General features: G+C 42.4%; 1 protein-coding gene, 1 long non-coding RNA gene and 1 pseudogene across 3 annotated transcripts in view; 1 reads left to right on the top strand and 2 right to left on the bottom strand.

Annotated features, from left to right (window-relative positions):
• The window catches only part of LOC114678205 (zinc finger protein 141-like), a 41,611-nt pseudogene extending 26,659 nt beyond the window's left edge, over positions 1 to 14,952 (bottom strand). The window contains exons 1-2 of the transcript XR_013417630.1: positions 13,287 to 14,952; positions 12,699 to 12,793 (exon numbers count right to left, since the gene is read on the bottom strand). The product of XR_013417630.1 is annotated as a zinc finger protein 141-like (transcript). The remainder of the gene's footprint in view (positions 1 to 12,698; positions 12,794 to 13,286) is intronic.
• LOC144341060 (uncharacterized) overlaps positions 1 to 22,047 on the top strand; it is a 558,577-nt gene that overhangs the window by 428,592 nt on the left and 107,938 nt on the right. The window lies entirely within an intron of this gene.
• LOC114678204 (uncharacterized) overlaps positions 1 to 22,047 on the bottom strand; it is a 37,623-nt gene that overhangs the window by 8,604 nt on the left and 6,972 nt on the right. Inside the window, exon 3 of the mRNA XM_078002840.1 lies at positions 19,514 to 21,999. The gene's annotated coding sequence lies outside the window, so the exon portion shown is untranslated. The remainder of the gene's footprint in view (positions 1 to 19,513; positions 22,000 to 22,047) is intronic.

The raw sequence follows: 22,047 nt of genomic DNA, 5'->3' as shown, positions 1-22,047 counted from the left end.
CAAGCCACATAGGAGTAAAACCATATATTTAGAGTGCAAATGAAGAAAGATTAAGAAAAAACCTTGACAACTAAGAAGACTATACCTGACAGTGTTGTTCTTTAGAAATGAAGTTTCAGCGGGGCGTGGTGGCTCAAGCCTGTAATCCCAGCACTTTGGGAGGCCGAGACGGGCGGATCACGAGGTCCGGAGATCAAGACCATCCTGGCTAACACAGTGAAACCCCATCTCTACTAAAAAATACAAAAAACTGGCCAGGCGAGGTGGCTGGCGCCTGTAGTCCCAGCTGCTCGGGAGGCTGAGGCAGGAGAATGGCGTAAACCCGGGAGGCGGAGCTTGCAGTGAGCTGAGATCCGGCCACTGCACTCCAGCCTGGGCGACAGAGCGAAACTCTGTCTCAAAAAAAAGAAAGAAAGAAATGAAGTTTCAAAATCTCCTCTGATTAAAAAAAAAGTTGAAATTTTAATCACTAGACCTGACTTACAACAATTGCTAATGAGAATGTAAGTTGTAATGGAATCCTAACTTACAACAAAAATATAAATCTTATGGAAAATCATATATACATAGTCAAATTTAGAAGCTATAAACTATAATTATGGTGAATGAATTAATCACATTTAACTCTGGTATAAAAGCTACAAGAAAAATTTATTAAAACTACATATAGCTTCAATAATTTGTTAAAGGGTATACAATATAAAAAGATGTAGAATGTGACATAAATACTATGTTGAAGGGAGTAAAATTACTTAATTTTTCTATACATAGATACTAACTTTTGCTTGAGGCCAGGAGTTCAAAACTAGTCTGCTCAATATAGCAGGACCCTATCTCTTAAAATAAGTACATAAATAAAATTAAATAAAGATCTCAGAAAGCTATTTAGTCTTTTTAAAAAAAGAAGTGGCATAGACCTGGCACAGTGGCTCACACCTTTAATCCCAGCACTTTGGGAGGCCAAGGTGGGTGGATCACCTGAGGTCAGGAGGTCGAGACCATCCTGGCTAACACAGTGAAACCCCGTCTCTACTAAAATACAAAAAATTAGCCAGGCATGGTGGCGCATACCTGTAGCCCCAGCTACTTGGGAGGCTGAGGCAGGGCAATTCTTTGAACACAGGAGGTGGAGGTTGCAGTGAGGTGAAATCATCCCACTGCACTCCAGCCTGGGCAGCAGAGCAAGACTGTCTCAAAAAAAAAAAAAAAAGAAAAAAGAAAATAATGCCACAAGGATGTGGCTTTTTGAATGAAGCATAAACCATGAGAGTGCTCTGAGCACCAGGGCACCCAGCTGCTTCCGAGAGGGTCCACCCCACCCCTCAGGCTGTCCACTATGAGGAGATGCTGCAGTAACTCTTATACCCTAACCACTCCAAAAGACATGGCTGCCGTGGACATCTGGGATCTTCCCCAGAGAGTTCTGAAGCCTAGGACCAGGAAAAGACAACAGTATGGCTGAGGACAAGTTACCTCATAAAGTTGGGAACCTAAACCCAAAAACATTCTGATAAGGTGTCTGCATCTGAAGAAGACAAAAGAAAAAAGAAGAGGCACAAAGGATACACACTTTCACCAATGTTATTCAACATAATACTAGAAGTGTTAGCTAGAGCAATGAGAAAGAGGGGAAAAAAAGGCATCCAAATTGGAAAGGAAGAAATCAAATTACCTTTGTTTGCAGATGATGTGGTCTTATATATGGAAAAACATATTTCACTAAAACACTACTAGAATTGGTCAAGATATAAGATTAAAAGTCAGTTGGACGCAGTGGCTCATGCCTGTAACCCCAGCACTTTGGGAGGCTGAAGCGGGCGGATCACCTGAGGTCAGGAGTTGGAGACCAGCCTGGCCAACATGGTGAAACCTCGTCTCTGCTAAAAAACTACAAAAATTAGCCGGGTGTGGTGGCTCATGCCTGTAGTCCCAGCTACATGGGAGGCTGAGGCAGAAGAATTGCTTGAACCCAGGAGGCAGAAGTTGCAGTCATCGGAGATTGCACCAATGTACTCCAGCCTGGGTGACAGAGCGAGACCGTCTCAAAAAAAAAAAAAAAAGTGTGTCTATATGCTAACAGTGAACAATGTAAAAACAAATCAAGAGAACAGAGTCACAAATTAAAATTAAATACCTAGGAATTAAGCAAAGAAGTGAAAAATCTCTACAAGTAGTACTATAAAACACTGATGCAAGAAATTTAAAAAGACAAACAACTGAGCAATGTTTTATGTTCATGAATAGGAAGAATCAACATTTTAAAAATGTCCATACTACCCAAAGCAATCTACAGATTTAATACAACCTCTAGAAAAACATCAATGACATTCTTCACAGAAATAGAAAAAACAATCCTACAATGTAGACAGAACCACAAAAGAATCAGAACACCCAAAGCCATTGTAAGAAAAAATAAACTAGAGGAATCACGGTATTTGACTTTGAATGATACCGAGCTACAGTAATTAAAACAGCATGAAACTGATCAGTGAAACAGTAGAGAGAATGCAGACACATATCCATGTATCTACAACCAACTTATTTTTGACAAAGGTGTCAAGAATATATACTGGGAAAAGGAGTCTTCAATAAATTGTGCTACAAAAACTGAATATCCATATTCAGAAGAATGAAACTAGACCCCATCTCTTGCCATATAAAAAATTAAATCAAAATGGATTAGAGACAAATCTAAAACCTCAAGCTATGAAACTCCTACAAGAAAACATTGGTGAAGCTCTACAGGTGAAGCCCAGGAAACTGGGCAAAGATGTCACAAGCACAGGCAACCAAAGCAAAAATGAAATGGAATCACATCAAGTTAAAGGGCTTCTAAACAGCAAATGAAACAATTAACAAAGTTGAGAGAGCACATAAAACGAGAGAAAATATGTGTAAACTGCCCATGAGAAAAAAAAATTAATAATGAAAATACGTAAAGTTCACAAACAGCTCTATAGGATAAAACTGAATAATCTGATTATAAATGGGCACAAATTTGAATAGAGATTTCTCAAAAGACGGCATACAAATGACAAAAAGGCATATGACGAGGTGCTCAACATCATTTATCATCAGATAAATGCAAACCAAATGACAATGAGATATTATCTTACTCCAATTACAACGGCTCTTACCCAAGTTGGGCAATAAAAAATGCCGATGAGGATGTGGAGAAAAGTGAACTCTGGCATTGTCTTGGTGGGAATGTAAATTAGTACAATCACTGTGAAGAACAGTTTAGAGGTTCCTCAAGAAATGAAAAATAGAGCTACTATATTATCCAGCAATCCCAATCCTAAGTAGCTACATAAAAGAAAGGGAATCAGGGCATCAAAGAGATATTTGTACCTCCATTTTTATTGCAGCAGTGTTCACATTATCCAAGATTTAGAAGCAACCTAAGTGTCTATTAACACATGAATGGATAAAGCAAATGTGGTACATATACACTATGGAGTACTTTTCTTTCTTTTTTTGTTTGAGTTGGAGTCTCGCTCTCTCTCTCCCAGGCTGGAGTGCAGTGGGGCGATCTCGGCTAACTGCAAGATCTCGGCTAACGGCATTCTCCGTCTCAGCCTCCCAAGTAGCTGGGACTACAGGCACCAGTCACCACACCTAGCTAATTTTTTTTGCTCACTTCAAGCTCCTCCTCCAGAGTTCACGCCATTCTCCTGCCTCAGCCTCACGAGTAGCTGGGACTACAGGTGCCCGCCACCTCGCCCGGTTAATTTTTTATATTTTTAGTAGAGACGGGGTTTCACCAAGTTAGCCAGGATGGTCTCCATCTCCTGACCTCGTGATCCACCTGCCTCGGCCTCGCAAAGTGCTGGGATTGCAGGCGTGAGCCACTGCGCCCGGTCTTGTTTTTGTATTTTTAGTAGAGACAGGGTTTCACCATGTTGGCCAGGGTGGTCTCGAACTCCTGACTTCAGGTGATCTGCCCGCCTCAGCCTCCCAAAGTGCTGGGATTAGAGGTGTGAACCACCACGTCCGGCCAATGGAGTACTTTTCAACCATAAAAAAAGAATAAGATTCTGTGATTTGCAACAACATGTATGGAACTAGAGATCATTATGTTTAGAGAAATAATCCAGGCATATAAAGGCAAACTTTGCATGTTCTCACACATTTGCTGGAGCTAAAAATTAAATTAATTTCATGAAGAAGGATTGTTACAGAGGTTGGAAAATATAGTAGGGGGCTGGGAGGAAGTGAGGAAAGTTAATGGGTTCAAAAAAATTGGAAAGAGTAAGATTTAGTAGTTACTAGGACAACAGAGTGACTATAGTCAAAAGCAATTTAATTGTACATTTTAAAATAACTAAAAGAATGAAATCAGATCGTCTGTAAAACAAAGGACAAATAGTTGAGATAATGAATACTTATTTACCTTGATGTGATTTTTATGCATTTCTTGCCTGTATAAAAAATCTCATGTAAAAGAGAGAGAGAGAGGCCAGGCACAGTGGCTCATGCCTATAATCCCAGCACTTTGGGAGGCCGAGGCGGGTGGATCACGAGGTCAGGAGATCGAGACCATCCTAACATGGTGAAACCTCATCTCTACTAAAAAAAAATTAGAAAATTAGCTGGACATGGTGGCGGGCACCTGTAGTCCCAGCTACTTGGGAGGCTGAGGCAGGAGAATGGCGTGAACCCGGGAGGCGGAGCTTGCAGTGAGCTGAGATTGCGCCACTGCACTCCAGCCTGGGCGACAGAGCAAGACTCCATCTCAAAAAAAAAAAAAAAAAAAAGAAATATATATATATAAAATATATATTATATATAGAGAGAGCGCTACTGTGTATTCACAAAAATTAAAAATTAAAATAATAAATAAAAATATCAATTTAAATTGCAAGGCTTAAAAATAAAAATCACTGGTCCTCATTTCTTCATAGATATATGACCTTAATATCATATTGATCACATTGCCTTTGTGGGAATTCCAAAACATAGTTAAGAATGTGTACTACTTCACTTTAGCAAAATGCCAAAAACATGTAGAAGAGAAGAAAAATTTTATTAAAATTTTATTATGTCCGGCACAGCCTTACCTTCTGCCAGTACAGCATGGTCAACAATGAGAAACTCCCAACTCTATGCTTCCTCAGGAGAGAAAGATAAACGCAGAATATCTGCCCACATTTTTGGTTTTTGGCAGGCTGTCAAAGATGGGTTTTGTCTCCCCTGACACAGAGTGCTGAAGAAAAAGGTGCTATACTTTGGATGACAGCAGCTATGCATATTTTACATTACTGAAAGAAGCAATCCTAAATACATATGAGAATGAAGGAGGCCAGAAGTGCTCAAAAAATGTCAAAAAGAGAAACAACAACAGAAGCATCATACATCCTGATTTTGAAAACCTATTATAAAGTTATGGTAATTGAAATACTTTATAACCGGATCAAAAAAAAAGACAATGCCAGTGAAACAGAATAGAGCACATAAATAATCCCTTGCATATGTTATCAAATGAAGAATAATTTACACATCCATCATCCATATTCATTGTAGCATCATTTACAAAAGCAAATATGTGGGAAGAATCAAGTTTTCTTTTTTCTTTTTTTTTTTTGAGACGGAGTCTCGCTCTGTCGCCCAGGCTGGAGTGCAGTGGCATGATCTCTGCTCACTGAAAGCTCCGCCTCCTGGGTTGATGCCATTCTCCTGCCTCAGCCTCACGAGTAGCTGGGACTACAGGCACCTGCCACCACACCCGGCTAATTTTTTGTATTTTTACTAGAGATGGGGTTTCACCGTGTTAGCCAGGATGGTCTCGATCTGACCTCATGATCCGCCCACCTCGGCCTCCCAAACTGCTGGGAATACAGGCTTGAGCCACAGCGCCTGGCCAAGTTTTCTTAATAAATGAATAAAAACAATTTGGAATGTACTAATAATTAAACATTATTCAGCTTCTTAAAAGCAGAAAAATTTGTTATATCCACAATAAGGATGCACTTTTTATTTTTATTTTTTTTTTGAGACAAAGTCTCGCTCTTGTCTCCCAGGATGGAGTGCAATGGCACAATCTCGGCTCACTGCAACCTCCACCTCCCAGGTTTAAGCAATTCTCCTGCCTCAGCCTCCTGAGTAACTGGGATTACAGGTGCCTGCCACCATGCCCGGCTAATTTTTGTGGTTTAAGTAGAGACAGGGTTTCAACATGTTGGCCAGGCTGGTCTCGAACTCCTGACCTCAGGTGATCTGCCCACCCAGGCCTCCCAAAGTGCTAGGATTACAGGCATGAGCCAGCACGCCTGGCCTAAGGATGCATTTTCGAGACTTTATTTATGTGCAAGAAGCCAGGCACAAAAAGATAAATACTATATAATTCTACTTATGTAAGATACCTAAAGTAGTTAAGCTCCTAGAAACAGAAAGTAGACTAAACTGCGTCAGGGGCTAAGTGGAGAAGAAAATGAGTAGTTGTTGTTTCACAGACAACCTGTTAGAACACAAAATAACTCTTATTTTTTAAAACTGTAAGATCTGGGTATATGTGCAGGTTTGTTATATACGTAAACTTGTGTCACGAAGGTTTGTTGTACAGATTATTTTGTCATCAAGGTATTAAGCCTGGTACATATTAAAGATTGAATTACACAATGCATCCTTTCATACTACTTGGAATCAAACTAGAAATGAAAAGCAGAATCAAAATTGCCAAATCCAAAAATATGTGAAACTTAACAGAAGATTTAATATTTTTAAATGACAATACTACCCACAGTGATACTCAAATTCAATGTAATCCTGATGAAAATGCAAATGATGCTTTTTAAAGACATCTTTTTTAAAATTCTTACACTTACATGGAATATCAAAGGACCACTGATAGCCCGAACATTCTTAGAAAACAAGAACAAAGTTAGAGGCACAATGCTTCCTTTGTTTAGAACAGATTACAAAGCTACATAAATAAAAACAGTGTGGTACTTGCAAGAAGACAAATAGTGATGGAACAGAACCCAGAACTTAAAGGCAAACCATGTTTGTGTATATGCTCAAATGATCTTCAACAGGGTTGCTATGACCGCACAACAAGAAAAAGACAGTCTCTTCAATAAATGGTGTTGGAAAACTCTGTAACTACATGGGAAAAACTGAGGTTGGGTCCTTCCCCCAACCATACACAAAAACTGTCCTGAATGAGTTAAATATTTAAATGTCAGAATTGGCCGGGCGCGGTGGCTCAAGCCTGTAATCCCAGCACTTTGGGAGGCCGAGACGGGTGGATCACGAGGTCAGGAGATCGAGACCATCCTGGCTAACACGGTGAAACCCCATCTCTACTAAAAAATACAAAAAACTAGCCAGGCGAGGTGGCGGGCACCTGTAGTCCCAGCTACTCAGGAGGCTGAGGCAGGAGAATGGCGTAAACCCGGGAGGTGGAGCTTGCAGTGAGCTGAGATCCGGCCACTGCACCCCAGCCTGGGCGACAGAGCAAGACTCCGTCTCAAAAAAAAATAAAATAAAATAAAATAAATGTCAGAATTATACCTATACGATTTCTAGAAGAAAATATAGTAAGTTTATGACCTTGGTCTCAGCAGTGTTTCCTTGCATACAACATCAAATATCTGAGCAACAAATTAAAAGAAACTCAGAGAAATGGGACTACATTAAATTTATCTCTGCATATGAAACATTTTGTAAGAGTCCCATCTAAGAAGAAAACAAATTAAAAAGCATATATTTGACAGAAGCTAACATCCAGAACAACTTCAAAAAAATCAACAAATACTAAGTAACATGATTAACAAATGAACAAGATAAAAATGGTTCTCCAAAGATGAAATGCACACAGCAAACAATTACTGAAAAAAATTTCCAATCTTTAGCAAAATGTAAAGCAAAACCACAATAAGGTATTATTGTGCATTAATTAGGATGGCCAATATCAAGCAAACAATGACAAATGTTGTCATTTGTACCTGAAAAATGTATAAAGGTTCCTCCAAAAATTAAAAATGAAGTTATTATATGACCCAGTAAGCCCACTCCTCTTTCTTTCTTTGTTTTTTTTGAGACAGAGACTTGCTCTGTTGCCCAGACTGGAGTGCAGTGGCGTGATCTTGGTTCACTGCAACCTCAGCCTCCTGGGTTCAAGTGATTGTTGTGGCTCAGCCTCCCAAGTAGCTGGGATTACAGGTGCACACTACCACTCCTGGCTAATGTTTGTATTTTTAATAGAGACAGGGTTTCACCATGTTGGCCAGGCTGGTCTTGAACTCCTGACATCAAGTGATCCACCTGCCTTGGCCTCCCAAAGTGCTGGGATTACAGGTGTGAGCCATGGTGCCCGGCCCCACTTCTGAGCATCTATTCAAAATATGCAAAGTATACCTGAAAGAAATATTTGCATATTCATGTTTACTGCAGCAATATTCACTGTATTAGTTTATTCCGGCATTGATAAAGAAATACCTGAGACTGGGCAATTTATTTTAAAAAGGAGGTTTAATTGGGTCATGGTTCTATAGCCTGTACAGAAAGTGCAGCAGCTTCTGCTTCTGGGAAGACCTCAAAAAGCTTCCAATCATAGCACAAAGCAAAGGGACGGTGAGTCGTCTTACATGGTGGGAGCAGGAGTTAGAGAGATTGAGAGAAGTGGTGCCACAAACTTTTGAAAAATGAGATCTCAGGAGAACTCACTCGCTATGGCAGACAGTACCAAAGGGGCTAAGCTAAACCATTCATGAGAAGCCAACCCTATGACCCAACCACCTCTCACCAAGCCCGTCTCCAACACTAGGGATGGAAATTTGACATGAGATTTGAATGAAAACGCAGATCCATGCCGGGCGCGGTGGCTCACCCCTGTAATCCCAGCACTTTGGGAGGCCGAGGCGGGCGGATCACGAGGTCAGGAGATCGAGACCATCCTGGCTAACACAGTGAAACCCCGTCTCTACTAAAAATACAAAAAAATTAGCCGGGCGAGGTGGCGGCGCCTGTAGTCCCAGCTACTCGGGAGGCTGAGGCAGGAGAATGGCGGGAATCTGGGAGGCGGAGCTTGCAGTGAGCTGAGATCCGGCCACTGCACTCCAGCCCGGGCGACAGAGCGAGACTCCGTCTCAAAAAAAAAAAAAAAAAAAAAAGAAAGAAAACGCAGATCCGAACCATATCATTTTCAAAATCCAAAAACTGAAAAAACTCAAACACCCTTCAATGGATGAATGATTTAAAAAGATGTGCTTTATACATATGATGAAATCTTCTTTAGCCTCCAATGAAAATATCTTGTGACATGCTACAATAAGGATAAATCTCAAAGCCATTATTTAAAGTGTTTGTTAAGACACCAACAAAGTGATAGTGTATGATTCCACTTTTATACAATATCTTGTGTAGTAAACTAGGAAACAGAAGTAGAAACACGCTTGCCTATGGTTAGGGTTGTGAAGCCTCAGTGGAGCCAGAGATCAAGGAGGGTTATTTAGAAAAAACAGGCCCTCACCCAGATGGCTAACTCAAGGGCCCATAGACATGGCTACAGACAAGGAAATGGCACACAAGCTTGGTGTTACTGAAGATTATGAAGCACTTCTGCAACCTTTCTCAAACTCCTCTCAGCTACAGTCCACAAGTGGTCCTTCGTTAAGAGACCTGCAGGGAGACACACCCAGCCATAACCCTGGAGGCAGCCTTGTATATCTTGGCCTCAGTTGTGCTCCCTGAAGCAGCCCTGTGACTCAGTTCTAGCCCTCACAGTCACAGTCTGTGGCCAGTTGTACACACTCAGGGACCCACATAGAGACTTGTGAAAACTGTTCCCAGGTAGTCAGCAGAAGCCAAACCCATTCATACACCTGATATTTGGCCCGACACATGCAGAAAAACTTCAAACCCTACCCTACTGCCTGCCATATAGATTAATGTCCTCAAGGATATTTAATCTTTCCATGGCCCAGAAAGAATCCATGACTGTCCAAATCTCTGGTAACACAACCATCAAAGGCAGACCCCACAGCAGACTCAGCATCACCCTTGTAACCCAGCTACAATCCTTCTTCTCTGCAACCCCAGAGGTAATCTCATCAGCCTGTGGACCAAACAAATGAGAGATCTTTACCTGTCAAAAATAGTTTACAGAAACTAATTATTGTTAGATCCTTCAAATGTACAGACACAGGGCTGCTTCAGAGACCACAGCTGAGGCCAAGATACGCAGGCCCACCTGCAGGGCCACAGCTTCTATCTTAACATATTCCTGGAAGTTTCTTTCAGAAAAATTGGGTAAGGAAAAGGACAACAAAGCTCTCCAGCTTGGAAAAGAAGTAAAAATGTTACTGTTTGTAGATAATATGATCATGCATACATATATAAAACCCACTGCATCTTTAAATAAAAGAATGTTGCTACATATACCATTCAAACATAACCCTTGTTTCTATCAATTCAACTATGGTAATTCCGCCTCTGGGTTTAAGCGATTCTCCTGCCTCAGCCTCCTGAGTAGCTGGGATTACAGGTGCGTGCCACCACAGCCAACTAATTTTTTGTATCTTTAGTACAGATGGGGTTTCACCACGTTGGCCATGCTGGTCTCAAACTCCTGACCTCATGATCCACCTGCCTCGGTCTCCCAAAGTTCTGGGATTACAGGTGTGAGCCGCCGTGCCCAGCCAATATTAGTTTTCTTAAACAATATGTTGCTTCACTTACAGTTTCCATGAAACTATCAACAATGTTAAGTGAGAATTTACAATACACACATATAACTTATATAGGTGTGTGTATGTGTGAGACCCACATTTTTACATAGATATAGATGATAGATCTCAATGACAGAATCCCAGTAGGCTTTTTTTTTTTTTTTTTTTTTTTTGAAACAGAGTCTCACTCTGTAGCCCAGGCTGGAGTGCAATGGTGCCATCTCAGCTCACTGCAACCTCGGCCTCTCGGGTTCAGCAATTCTCCCACCTCGGCCTCCTGAGTACCTGGGATTACAGGTGCCTGCCAACATACCCAGCTAATTTTTGTAATTTTAGTAGAGACGGGGTTTCACCATGTTGGCCAGGTTGGTCTCGAACTTCTGACCTCAGGTGATCCGCCCACTTCGGCCTCCCAAAGTACTGGGATTACAGGCGTGAGCCACTGTGCCCGGTCCCCAGTAGGCTTCTTACTAAAATTATAAGATAATAGTTATTAGGAAATAATAATATACACTTAGCAGTCTTCTAGTTAATGACAGTGCATTTAAGAAATCTTAGCAGGGCGCGGTAGCTCACGCTTGTAATCCCAGCACTTTGGGAGGCAGAGGCGGGTGGATCACAAGGTCAGGAGATCGAGATCATCCTGGCTAACACGGTGAAACCCTGTCTCCACTAAAAATGCAAAAAAATTAGCTGGGCGTGGTGGCGGGTGCCTGTAGTCCCAGCTACTCTGGAGGCTTGAGGCAGGAGAATGACGTCAACCAGGGAGGTGGAACTTGCAGTGAGCTGAGATCGCGCCACTGTACTCCTGCCTGGGCGACAGAGCGAGACTCCCTCTTGGGGGGGAAAAAAAAGAAATCTTGAAGGTGAGTAGATACTTTAATCAACTGGTGTTCAATCCTATGAATGTAAGAACATTTTGCTTATCTGTTGTGGTAGATATCATAAAAATTATTCATGAACTTTTTTTTGTAAAGCTCATCAGGTATCATTAGTGTTAGTGTTTTTTATGTGTGGCCCAAGACAATTCTGCTTCCAATGTGGCCCAGGGAAGCTAAAAGGTTGGAAAACTATGCTTTAAACTATATTATAATTTGAAAATTTATACATGTAGAGTTTAAATTACAAATCTGAGTTTATACTAAAACAATAACATTTTGAAGTACAATCAGCAATACATTTTTCATATTTAGGAAAATGCTTATCGTTCTTATAAAATTGCTAAGAAAGAATTTTTGTAGAATTACATTTGCAATAAGATTAAAAATCACTAAGCAGAAAAGGTGCAACATCTGTCCCTAGTGTTCCTGGGATTTCTGAACCAAATTCCAATATGTCCACTACTTGCCTTACATATTTAGGCATGAAACAAAATCAATATTTGAAAAAAATACGTTAACATAGAGGTCCTCAATAACACAAGAATTCCTATGTCTCCAAAAGCAATGGAACAGCAGTCAGATCATGCAGCCCCTTATAAGTGATAAAGTGGACATTGGCTCTCCCTGTAAACTTGAAGGGAGATCACTAAAGAAAAGAGAGGGCTTGGTGTGGTGGCTCACACCTGTAATCCCAGCACTTTGGGAGGCCGAGGCAGGTGGATCACCTAAAGTCAGGAGTTTGAGACCAGTCTGGCCAACATGGCAAAACCCTGTCTCTACTAAAAATACAAAAATTAGCTAGGTGTATTGGCAGATGCCTGTAATCCCAGTTACCCACGAGGCTGAGGTAAGAGAATCGCTGGAACCTGGGAGGCACAGGCTGCAGTGAGCTGAGATCGCACCACTGCACTCCAGCCTGGGTGACAGAGCAAGACTCCATCTCAAAAAAAAGAAAAAAGAGAATTCTTAGAAGACTTAACAGCATGGGCTGCGGATGCCCCTATTTGTGAACATGAGAAAAAATGCAGCCTCTTCAGAAATTATTTGCATTGAAGAAGAGCTTTCCAAACTACATTTTAAGGCCTGGCTTTCTTTTTTGCCTTTGGTACCCTTGCCTGTGTCCTCTCCTTCATTCACTCTCACCTACCTGGGGCTCTGGCTACTGTCTCATGTGTCTTCCCATTAAAGGGCTCTTTTCTTTGCTCCAAACAAGTGATCAGGTCTGAGTTAAAGAGAGCAACACTTGTTTTACTAAAAAAAAAAAAAAAAAAAGTAACATGACTATTGCCGAGGATTCGCCAATTACCAGCCTAGCCCTATGCTAAGAAGAAAAGACAAATGATGGAAGATTCTAAAAAAATTAATCCAAAAATTGTTTCCTGATAGGCTCTTTAGAATATTTAAGTATTTTAAATCTGTGGTTTCTAAGTTCCACTACCCAGTACTACTGAATCAAAAAAAATTGGTGCAAATTGGATTTTAAGATGTGGAAAACAATATTTTACAACATTGAATTTCTAGATTTACCAGTAATCTAGAGTGAAGGACACAAATTACCTCAAGAAAAGAGAAGGTTTAGGTAAAGATGAAACATCTTAAAGATTTTTTTTACACCAGCAAACTCCCAATTTTTTCATGAAGAAACAAACTGAAACTAATTCACGCAAAGCAGAAGCTCCCAAGAAACATTCTACAAAGAGAAAAAATAAAACTCTGAGGGAATATTAGGAATTACATATGAAAGTTATCCTCACCCAGGGAGACCAGATTTCTATAGTTCTCCAACACACATCTCTATATACATTCTGCTGGGCAGGATCCAGACATTTCCACTCTTCTGGGGAGAATTCTATAGCCACATCCTTGAATGTGACAGAGTTCTTTTTTTTTTTTTTTTTTTTGAGACAGTCTTGTTTGTTGCCCAGGCTGGAGTGCAGTGGTGCCATCTCAGCTCACTGCAAGCTCCGCTTTTTGAGTTCATGCCATTCTCCTGCTTCAGCCTCCAGAGCAGCTGGGACTACAGGCACCCGCCAGCACGCCTGGCTAATTTTTTTTTTTTTGTATTTTTAGTAGAGACAAAGTTTCACCTTGTTAGCCAGGATGGTCTCGATCTCCTGACCTTGTGATCCGCCTGCCTCAGCCTCCCAAAGTGCTGGATTACAGGTGTGAGCCACCGCGCCCGGCCAGTGACAGAGGTCTCAATTTGACCACAGGAGAAATGAGTTAAGGGAGCTAGTTCTGACTGTAATTATCTGATAAAATAACTTTCAACACAGTAATGTTCTCTAAAGTATTCTATAACTTAGGAAAAAGGATGGCATGCGAGCAATTACTGTTGCTGCAATGGAAATATGGGCAACACTGACCTGCTACCAAAACCAAGCAGAGTAGGCCCTGTGACTTCCTCGAACAAAGGGTAAACTCACCACTCATTAGAGTATCTGGAAACCCTCATGCTTGACCCTGGCCTCACTGTAGAATCATGTTTTAATTTTAAAAAACAGGGATGTTTCCACCCAGAAAAACAGACAGAATCTGTGGGGAGGGAACAAGTGACTGCTTCTCTTCAAACAGTCCATGTGATCCTATTAGAAGACTGGGCTGAGAGTCAGCTAAGCACTGGCTTTCAAGCTTCAATGTGCATATAAATTATTTGCTATTCTAGGCCTTATTGTAAATAACAAAATTCTGCAGGTTTGAAAAGTGTCCATGAAAAGGAGCTTCTTATAGCAAGTCTCCTGTTGATGCTGATATTCCTCCCCCTAAATCCATTATAGTACCACTCAGCTAGAGTAAGAAGGCACAGCACACAGGGTCCCTTACCCCAACACAAATACTTTTCATCTGAAGACAAGACCACCAGTCATCATCCTGAAACAGCATTCTCTGCAGGCCCTTCAGTGGTTACAGAGGCTGGAGATGGTGGCAATATCTGAATAAGTCTGCATTTGAAAAACGTGCACATGCATTACTGTGATCTTTAAGGAGCATGTACTGTGTGTGCAGGAGTATGTCACAGAGCACTGTGCTGGGAAGATCACATTATGTGTGTTAATTCTCATAACATCCTGGGAGGTGGGTACTAAGTGTCCCATAATTCCCAGGATTTAAATGCAGGGCCCAGCATTTCTATTTTTTTTTTCTGTTTCCCTATGATTGATTTTTTTTTTTAAAGTTCAGAATAATAGTTCAATATAAATAGATGGGAGAGAAACAGAATGGAAGTGTTAAGTGCAATTCAGAGGAATTTATTTTTGTATTTGTATTTACTTTGAGAATTGTTAAAAAAATAAAACTGTAGGGATGGAGAACAGATTGCTGGGTGTCTCTAGAAACACTGGTTTTAATTTTATAAAAAGAATTTAAAGCACAAAAGTATATTGCTTTTCCCCATTTATCTGCTTTTGTGTTTCAGGAAATTGGAAGCACCAGCTCTGAAGAGGCAGTAGGAGTAGCCACCCCAAACTCAGATCTCCTCTAGCAGTTCTGTGAGAGATTTCAATGTGGATTAGACCTGGACAAGATTCAGCAGAGGGTGGATCTGGGCAGGGTTGGGATAGAAGGTGGGCCCTAGGCTTCTGCTCTCTGGGCCACTAAGTATTTTCAGTTTTGTTTTTTCTAAGCCTGAGCAAGAGAAATTTGATTCTCAGAGTTTGTGTAATTTTAATCTATTTTAGACACTTCCCTGTCTATATTACAACATACAATAAGGAGGAATTTAACCAAAACCCTTATGTTTTTCTGGACCAATTATATTAGAAGCTAAATAGTTATTCTTAGCAAGCTAAAAACAATACAAATAATAAGAACTTCTCTTCTATCCATGAATATCCCTTCAGGTAGAGGCATCAAAACTCACAAAACAATAAAAGGGAAGTAACCCAAATGAAGCTTAAGCTTCCCATGCAGTTTCCGTCTTTGTACTGAACACATGATGCTGAATTCAACCATTTATTCATGTGCTCTAGACTGCAAGTTCCTTCATGGGAGGGACCGTGACTGCTTCGTCTCTTTTTCTAATGACCATACAAAATAGAAACAATTAGTTTATTGATCAGTTTGAGTCTCCAGAACCAGAAAACTGGAACAACTCTTATCTGGTTATGAATCAATGAGATTCTTTCTGTGAGGGGAGGAACAAACCCTTAATAAGTCATTTCTCTTTCTCTGAAATGGAACCAGAATTAGACTTTGTCAGACTGACCCCAGTCTGCACAAGACATCCTCAAATGTCTCAAATACTCACTGAGTGTCCTCAGTGACCCTGGCTGAAGCCCCCATAGTGATCCAGGCAAGAGAGACTGAGACTGACTTCATGGAGTGCAAATAGAAAATAGAACTGCCCAGGCAGAGCTGCAGATTCTAGATCCAGATGTGATATGCACTGTCCCTGATCAGCTAACTCTGAGACAAGAGGAAAGATGAAAGTTCTCCAGTACGCCAGTATACAGGATGGCATACTTGTGATTATGGTTGTGATTATGGCTCTGTATATTTTGTGGCCCTAACCTCCCACTGCTAAGGTGCTTGTTATACACTTACAGATTCTGCCACAGGATTCTATTCACACCAGAAGCTTCTCACACAGCTGTAGCAGGTGACAAGACCTGGAAAACTCAAAGGGCTCCACGCTGAAAGTGGTGTTTAAGTTGTCTATGTTGACTTCTCATGATGCAGAAAATGCCTTCTGTGAGTTTTCTGTATGTCTTCAACCCGAAGTCTGGCCCTATCTTGTGAATCCTAGGCAGAAGCCAGCTTTTATGTGCAGATTCTAGGTGGGATCAATGTGCCTCTGCATTCCTGGGGATTACAGCAAACAGAGTAAAACCAGAGACAGCCTTTCATGGAGGCTCCTTCAACACATTCTGAAGAACATTTTGACCTAAAAGGAAAAAACTGGGGTAAACATAAGTAGAGAGTTTATTTGGGCCAAAGCTTGAAGATTGCGACCTTGCAGTATAAAGCTGCCCTGAATATATACTCCAATTAGAAGCAGTTACAAGTGTATTTTTAAAGGCAAAAAAGAAAGCAGAGAGGGGACTGATACAAAGTTGTTAGACATTCCTATTGATTTACAGAAGTAAAATTGGTTAGTGGCTGGCTATATATTGTTAAGCCATAGAGTGTGGGTTACAGTGCCCACTGTGGTATTATTAGGTTACTTTATAGCCACTGATGGCAATAGCAAGGAATTTCAAAAAACAAATAGTTCAAAGAGGGGAACAGTAGGACTGTGGTCTCATTTTAACAAGTCTCTGGGTCTGATAATTAAAAGAACCTGTATTTCTCAGATAAAAGTGTCATTTTTCTCTCAAATCCCAGGACATAAATTCAGAATTTGGGAATGCACATTTAGGTCCTGGAGGGCTGGTGAGCTATGGACATTTGTGGGCATTTGGACAAGGGGAGAAGGGACAGAATTGAAGTTCTCAGGTTTAATCAATGCACATGTGTGATCCTGGTTGGGTGTATGGGCCCCATGATGTCTGAACCAGTGTCAGATCTGAAGATGTCAGGAGCATGGAGGGAAGTGGAATAACTGATGGCTGTCCTGAAAGGTTATTTTTGTAGAAATCTAGTCTAACTGCTCTAGAAGTGATTGTAGATCCCAAATAAAGAGAACTTTTGGTTTGCAGATTTGTGGAGCACTTTGCTGCACTTTGTGTACTTTGCCACAAAATTGTGGATTGTGACTGGAATCCTTAGAAGGAAGGTTTTTTCTAAAGAGAAGCCTGGTGGGCACTTTGTGTATACCATGTGGTAATTCTGGACAGTGTTTGGAAAATATAACTAAAAGCAAAATAATCTCCAATCCTATGATACTCTCCACAATAATAGAACAGCAAGATAATGATTTGTTATTTAATTAAACCAAAATACGATGTGCATCACAGGCAATCTAATAGATTGCAAATACAGAAAAAACGTCGCCATTAGTACTCAAGTACAAGACATGACAGCACCATTTGTCATACACAGTTTATAATAACGTCAACTAGTAATTTGGGAGGTCATCTGGGTTTTCTAATTGGTAACATTAAAAACAAACAAACCAAAAAACCACTTTCCATATCTTCATGATAGGACGTAGTTTTGAAATGTGGAGGCACGTTTGGGCTGAAGGCAGCCTCCTACTTGCCTACAGAAATTGTGGCATAGGGTGTATATTCTTGCTATTTGCATTTCAACGCAATAGTTCCCAGGTCCTAAAGACAGTTTTGAGTCAAAAAAGACAAATGACCTAGTTAACTGACAAAAATGATTTACATATTTTTCAAAGCAGCAGAGAAAATATTTAAATATAAAAGTTTTCAAACTAAATGCTTTAAGAAAAGGGAGAAGAGCAAAAAGTCTTCCCTCATTCTAAAGAGAAAGCATTAAGCCTTTTCTAATTTGTATTTGGTCCTACAACAGGCAGGTCTAAAGGTCTGGTCTTGAACTCACTAACGTTGGAATTCTTGTAGCACATGAGGGATGCACTTGAGCAAACTGTGTGCACCGGAAAGAGGATGTGTGGGGAAGAAAAGAGCATAAGAGAGAAAGGTGCTATCAAGAGCCTTGGGTGGGGGCAAGGCAGGATTGATGAAATGACTGGTTTGTGCTACAAGTTCAGGCCCAGGCAGGGCTAAGCTCTGACTGATTCCTGAGTCCATAAAGGCAGAGGAGATTAAGATCAGGTGGTCCAGAAGCCTAGGTAGGTGAAGAAAACAGATTCCTGCTACAGATCTGGGGTTGACATGAGCCAGGAGTCTTCTGGGCATTGTGTGTGTTCTTAGGAGAAAACTGTAGGAGCAAAGCTGCCATGGGCACAATTCCTGAGGGTAGAACCCTGTCCTGGGATGAGTGTGGCCATTCGAATACCCAGTGGGCGTGCTCAGGAGTGGGTTAGCACCAGGTGGCGGCCGGCAGCAGGGTGCGGGGAAAGGATGTTTCTCAGAACTCCTTTCCTCCAAGTTCTCAGTCCCCTCTCTCCCCGCAAGGAGACCTGGAGAAACAGGACAGTGCCCAGCAGGACCGCGCATGTGCAGAACCCAGTCGCGCCTCTGGCAGACACCAGCGACTCCCTCCAGCCCAGGCTCAGCCATGTCTCCATGTGATTCTTCTGACAGAAAGCCTGCGGAGTTTCCTCAACACCGGTCAATGCTCCAGCCCCAACGGGCTGTCCAGCAACTCACTAACGACCCCACCCAGAGTCAGCGCAGACCCCACAAGCTCAGCGCTCTTCCCTCAACTGCCCCACTGCAGAGGCCAGTCCCTGTGTCTGGACACCCGTTTTCATTTCTGAAGGCCTGCAAACCAGGGGTACCCACAGCTTCCTCAAGTTCCATAATGTGGCAGAACTACTCACAGAACCCAGCGAAGCGCTGTGCACAGGACACCAGCGTATTCTAAAAGATGCCACTCAGGAACAGCCACGCGGAGGAGGCGCTCAGGGCAAGGGGACTGGTGGGAAAGTTGGGGCGGGCGGGTGAATGGCTTCCCTTCCTCACACACCTCACAAAAGCCTTTCCTTCAAGACCCGCTGGCAGCCCCCAAACCAAGAGCCACGGGGGCGCTGTCCCATTAATGAGTCCCCATTTGCTCACATGAACTCTGTGTTTTGAGGGGGCCTCCATCTCATTTGGAACAGGGTAAAGTAAGGACGGGACCCCGGACCACAGCTCCTCCCACGCGGTGCCCGCACACGCGGCGCCGGGGTCTTCCCGGTGAGCTCCTTACCCCACAGCCCGGGGAAGGCGCGGGGCTGCGGGCGCAGAGCTGAAGGAGGAGGGCTGCAGGCTGGGCAGAGCCGCCGTGCGGGGACCGACAGGAGTGGGGTCCCTCACCGGAGGGGACTGAGGACGGAGGGCTGAGCGGCGGCAGCAGGGACTCAGTACACTCGGTCCTGCCGCCGCCATTTCCCGCCGGTGCCGATGAAGCCCCCCCCCTTCAGCCTCGGGATGCCCTGCCCCGCACACTCACCATTTCAGGGCTTCGAGGGTGTCGTGAAGTCTTAGCTAGAATCACCCAAAACCCGCTGGTCACAGAGCAAGAGAGGCTGAGGCTGTGGCGGAATCACGGAAGCCTCCCTGAGGGGTAGAAGCAGGACAGTGAGCCCCTAACCCAGCTCTGGCTGAAGGGAAAGGTAAAAGCCGCGCCAGATCCCGGATGCCGCCCCCTCCTTTGCCTGATTGGGCAGTTCCCAGTCCAGTGCCCTCATTGGATACTGCTACTAGCTCTACGCCCTCAAGCTTTGAGTGACAGAATTCGAGTGCCAGAAATTCGACCATACACTTAACGAGGCAAGAGTGACAGACTCGTGTCTCCAGGTATTTTCAGTCAGGGCTTGCTTTCTGTGCTAGGCCTGGCTCTGTTGGGGGTTCATTTTTAACCTTCTGATGTGTAATGTTACGTCCATTTATCAATTGTGCATGCCCGCGCGCCCACACACACAGACACCCGCTTGCTCACAAATGGAAACAATATAATCACAATTATTTTAATGTTTTAGATTTCATAACCTTTCTAGCCTCTGGTCTTTTGAGTAGGACACCTGAGATTGGAAGAGGAAACAAGTCTCTAAAAAATAAAATGTTAGTTGTGAATTTAGTTTTTTATTAGCCACATCCAAACTAATAAAAAGAAACAAGTGAAATTGTTTATAATTGTAACCTATTGTATCCAAAATAGTTTTAATACATGATCAATATATAATTAGAAATAAAGTATATTTCTGGTCTAATTCTTCTACACTCACTGTGCATTTTTTTGTTCGCAGCACATACTACTTCAAACCAGCCACATTCCAGGTACCCAGTAGCTACATATGGCAGGTGGCTGCCACATTGAGTGCAGCCATGAAGGCTCTGACTTCAGGGAAGTGACGGCCTGAACACCTCTTTTCTGCTGGAAGTGAGGAAACAGCCTCTCTATCAACTTTTCTCCTCAGGCTCAAGGGTGGGTGGGACAGTGCCCCCTAGAGAAAGCAGAGGTGCAAGCTGAGAGTGTCCACGTGAATATCACGGTCTCCTAGTTGCTGTTTGGTGCCAGTGTGGTGGTCTCAGTTCAGCCAGGTTCAGGCTCTCCTCCCATGACCTGGAAAAATGAGGCATGTGTACACCAGAATGAGAAAGCAGAGTAGGATTTATTAAGCAATAGGAAAGCTCTCAGCAGCCAGAGGGGACCTGAAAGCATGTTGCCAGAAATGGGGCTGACTTCTGGGTCTTTTATGTGGCAAGAACGAGGAAGTCTTCTGTGGGTTCTACCCAAATGGGAGGGGTCAAGTTCCCCACCAAGGGTGTTGTATCTGCGCATGCCTGGGGTTGGCCACAGTGATTCCATTTTGGTTATTACCCATGAGTGCCTAAGGGAAACTTACAGGGGAGAAGCTAAAATCACAATACTTATATCATGTTAATGACTTTACAATGAGCTGGGTGAAAACAAGGAAATTTAGGTTGATTTATTTTGCCTATGCCTAAGCTGGGATAGGGATAGTCCCATCTGAGCAACATCCTGGCATAAGAGGAAGTTCTTAACCACATTTCTTCCCACTAGCTACAGGGGCGGGGCAGGTGCAGTCCCGCGGGTGGTTTTCCTCTCCCGAGACCCTCCCTCCCTATCTTCCTAACCAGCCTCTGACTGTCTCCTCTCTCAGGGGTTGAGGTGGTTAGAAATTTAGACTGGGCTCAGCTGGGCCATTCTTCTGGGCTCAGTTTGGCTTCTACAGGTGTGAGTGTTCAGCTGCTGGTGAATTAGGTGGCTCTGCTTCTGGGAGTGAGCTGTCTGTAAACTGAGGCTCTATGGCTTTTCTCAGCATGTAACTTTATCCTACAGAAAGCTAAAATGGGCTTGTTTTCATGGATATGGAAAAATTCTGAAAAAGATAACAGAACTATTTAAGACCTTTTGAGCCTAGGCACCAAACTGACCCACTGTCACATGCACAGCTTTGGCCTGTGCAAATTAAGCAAGAAAGTTCAAGGTTTAGGAAACAGATTCTGTCTGTTGATGGGAACCAGCATAAAAGCCATTGCCAAGAACATGAATACAATAAGAAAATTTTTTAAATTTCTGTTTTTGCAATCAATTTTGTTTTGTTTTTTCTTGCAGGTAAGGCTTATAAAACTGTCCCACATCTACTAAGCAGCTGGCTTGGACTCAGGATCATCGTTGGCCTGTCTCTGAAGCCCATGCACCTCCATAGACCACACCACTCAGCCAGGTTTCCTGGTCCTTCAAGGGGTGGAAGAGTGACACTTCTGAAGTAGAAGCAAGATTTTTTTTTTTGAGAATCTCATCCCATCTATCCAGTACTCTTCACCATTAGAAATAATTCACTCCAGGGAATGCTTCTGAAGTCTCTTGGAAAAACTGGAAATGATTTGAGGGAATGGCTAAGCATTGGTTTAGGAAATTAACGCCCACCATTACATTTGTAATTTCTTATAGGATAAATACGAAAACACCTATGAAATTAACGCCCACCATTACATTTGTAATTTCTTATAGGATAA

Source organism: Macaca mulatta, chromosome 5, assembly GCF_049350105.2.
Source record: "Macaca mulatta isolate MMU2019108-1 chromosome 5, T2T-MMU8v2.0, whole genome shotgun sequence".
NCBI lineage: Eukaryota > Metazoa > Chordata > Mammalia > Primates > Cercopithecidae > Macaca > Macaca mulatta.
Note: the sequence above shows the minus strand (reverse complement) of the source record. Positions and strands in the feature narration are given on the sequence as shown.